General features: G+C 39.6%; 1 non-coding gene across 1 annotated transcript; it reads right to left on the reverse strand.

Annotated features, from left to right (window-relative positions):
* Nucleotides 1–2,897: 2,897 nt before the first annotated feature.
* Nucleotides 2,898–3,016, reverse strand: LOC120613793 (5S ribosomal RNA). The gene has a single exon (XR_005655767.1). It is a non-coding gene; the product is annotated as a 5S ribosomal RNA (ribosomal RNA).
* Nucleotides 3,017–3,246: the final 230 nt, after the last annotated feature.

Consider the following 3,246-nt stretch of genomic DNA (forward strand, 5'->3'; position numbering starts at 1 on the left):
TATTTTTCTAGGCTCAACAGTTATCTATTGAATTATACACATGTACAAGCAGAGAGAAAAAAAAAATTAAGACATTCACTTGAAATGGAAATAGGAATTATCTATAAATTTGCTAATCCCTGTAGGCCTTGACAGTTAATTTAACATAATTTCCCCGACGTGAAAGCCAGGTATGAAAACGACAGTTCCCAAAGAAAACTTTTGTTATCCTTAACAGTGGTTCTGAAGAAGTCTCTGCTTCAATCTAATCGTCTTGTTACAAGACACATAGTGACAGGAAATCCCTACAGTTTTGAAAACTGGAAACCGGGAGGTTCTAACTTACTTCAAATTCTAGATCTTGATGTCCCTTTCTTTTCTTTTGTAATGTTACAGCCCCACTGTGGTCTGGTTCTAGAGGACATTTGATTAAAATGTTATTTTTAGCAAATACATAATTTCCTCCATGAAAATTCAAATGCCCAAGAGGACAGCTTAGGCTTGTAACTGTGATGCTGTCAGCCACTGGTATTCAACACTGATATCCTGAGCAAGGACAGAAGAGCCCATACACGCAATGTGCCCCGGCCTTGAGAAAATGACGTCAGAGCCCCAACACCTTCACCAAATATAGCACCTTCCCTGGTGCTCACCAGAGTGTATAACCTGGCTGTGGAACCCACTATCTAAGTGATATTTCCTTTTCCAGGATGGGGACCAGCCCTGGAGATGTTGAGACATTGGGCAGGTTGTAGGGAGAGAGGAGGTGGTGAGTTCCTGCCTTGTTTAGCACAGGCCTACATTCGCCGTGATATGATTCAGACAGTGTGCTGCCCAGGACACTGAACACAGTTGCAGTTCTGAGTCAGCCTCAGGCCCCACTCCCCCAGGGCTTTAGAAACTGTGTGGGGCTGCAAGGCAGACATGGACACAAGTATCTCACCGGGGATCATGCCTCCTCATGTCAGATCAAAGTCCTCATTAGGCAGGACCTCTTGTCACAAATGCATGCTTTCAAAGAGACTCTGGCCCAGTTGGCAGGAACCCAAAAGTCCCTGGTGTCTGTTAAGTTTGAATAATGGAGAGTTCTTTCTGGTTAATTTAGATTAATAGGGGCTTAGATTAATCTATTAATAGCAGTCTATCATTTATAGCTTAGTATATTTCCAGTTTTCAAGTGATGAAATTTATTTATTCTTCACTTACTATGTTTCTAGTATTTAGGTTCTTACCTTAAAGATGCTAAAAATCTAGTTGGTAAACAATCTAAGAGACATGAAACAATGACAAAGGCTTGACCACAAGGGAAACTATGATTCAGAGAAGACAGCAACAAAGGAGGTAGTTGTGGTTGGAGATAATTTTCTGGAGGAGGTGAGGTATCCTGGGCTTTGAAGGACCAACAGGATTTACCTGGGTGTGAGGGAGAACAAACAGGAAGAGCGGGGGAGTGAGAATGAGAGCATAGTTAATACCAAAACAAGAGAGAAAATAATTTAATCTTTGTTTGCCTGCTCAGAAGGCTCATTAGGACCTTACAGAACTCCAGGATCCTTTCAGATCACGATGGGTGATGTACAGAAGCATTGACTAATAGAGTGTGCCAGCTGCTAGCCGAGAGTGTTAACAGCCTTCATTTCAGTTCCCAGGTCTCCTTTTGGAGACATGAAAACCAATGCATTTTAAAAATCAAATAAACTTTATTTGTTGAACTAGTGAAAGGACCAGGGTACATGCATCTGGTTGGGGAACCAGCCTCTTATCTCCAGAGCCATCCTCACTCAGTAACCATGGGTCACACAGGAAATCACTTTATGCCTTTGCCTGAAAAATGAAACTAATAACAGGTCGCCTTGTGCATAAATAAAACCACATCAGGGATAAGCACTATGCATATTATTCCATATACTCTCTGAAAGATTAAAATAGTTTCAAAGATTTATTATTATGATTACATAGGCCTAGAGACTAGGGGTAGATTTTTCAATTCATTGATTTCGTAAGTCGTTTATGTTGTCTTAGATTTGGAAGGGAAATTCCATTGGAATTAGAATTGGAAGAGGATAATCTAGTGGTGAAATCTTGGGCTTTGAGATCAGGAAGAGTTGGTCTTGAATTCCAGATCAATCACTTACTACCTGCACCATCTTTCCTTCCTTCATTAAAGAAATATGTATTAACCTTCTATTTATGCTCTGATAAATTATCTGAGTTCTCGGAGGCTCAGTCTCTTCATCAATAAATTAAAGATGAAAGTATAAATCTCTTAAGGTTATGATAATATCTGGCATACAGCAGACCTTTAATTCATATTAGTACTCCTCCTTTAATTAATGAATGAGGGAATTTCTTATTAATTAATAAGACATGGCTCTTTAAGATGGTTAAAGTATGTGATAGGAAGAAGAACATGGCAGTGACTGAAAATAACACAAGGCAGAATGGAGCTTGTATTAGAAATGTGATATAAATGAGCTAAGATTGTCTGGATGGACAGGAGAGGGTTTATGAGACTGTGGTCATGGTAGTTGAATGGAGAATGTGGATCCTGACCTGCTACTATAGTGGGCGGCCCATAAGTAAATGGGATGGAATGAAGTGGTGTGACAAGGTGTCCCAAGTCAAACGTCATCTTGTTTACCACTTAGTTTAACATTGGCTTTTGGGGGAAGATGGATGCAGGTTCCAACATTGGTCTGAGGTTCAAATGAAATCATGCACTCAAAAGCTCCTTGAAGTCTGTTTCTGCCATCTAAATGTACATTTTAATATACTAATCATCAATGAATCCATCATTTTATATTATCCCACCAGACCTGTCTTTTAATTTTTTCTGTCATAAATAGTAGCTGACATGCAGATTTTATTGTTGATTCCATCTTTTCTGTTTCTTGATATAACTTTTTTTTTTTTTTTAATGCCTACAGCACCTGGTCTTCCTAGGTGGTCTCCCATCCAAGTACTAACCAGGCCCGACCCTGCTTAGCTTCTGAGATCAGAGGGGATCGGGTGTGTTCAGGGTGGCATGGCCATAGCTGATACAACTTCTCTTTGATGTGAACCTCTGTAACCCTTATCTTCTAGTACCTTCTACCAATATGGTTGTATTTATACCTATGTGTCTGTATCAGATGGAATTTTAGGGAAGACTAATAAGTTTTTAAACTGCCTTTAGAAAGGGGTAAGGGGACTGATTATCAATAAAGAAAAGATTAAGGCATAAAGATTAGATGAGAGAGTCAAGTGCTACAGAAAGATCACAGTAAG

The sequence above is a fragment of the Pteropus medius genome, unplaced genomic scaffold (genome assembly GCF_902729225.1).
Source record: "Pteropus medius unplaced genomic scaffold, Ma_sr-lr_union100, whole genome shotgun sequence".
Taxonomy (NCBI): Eukaryota; Metazoa; Chordata; class Mammalia; order Chiroptera; family Pteropodidae; genus Pteropus; species Pteropus medius.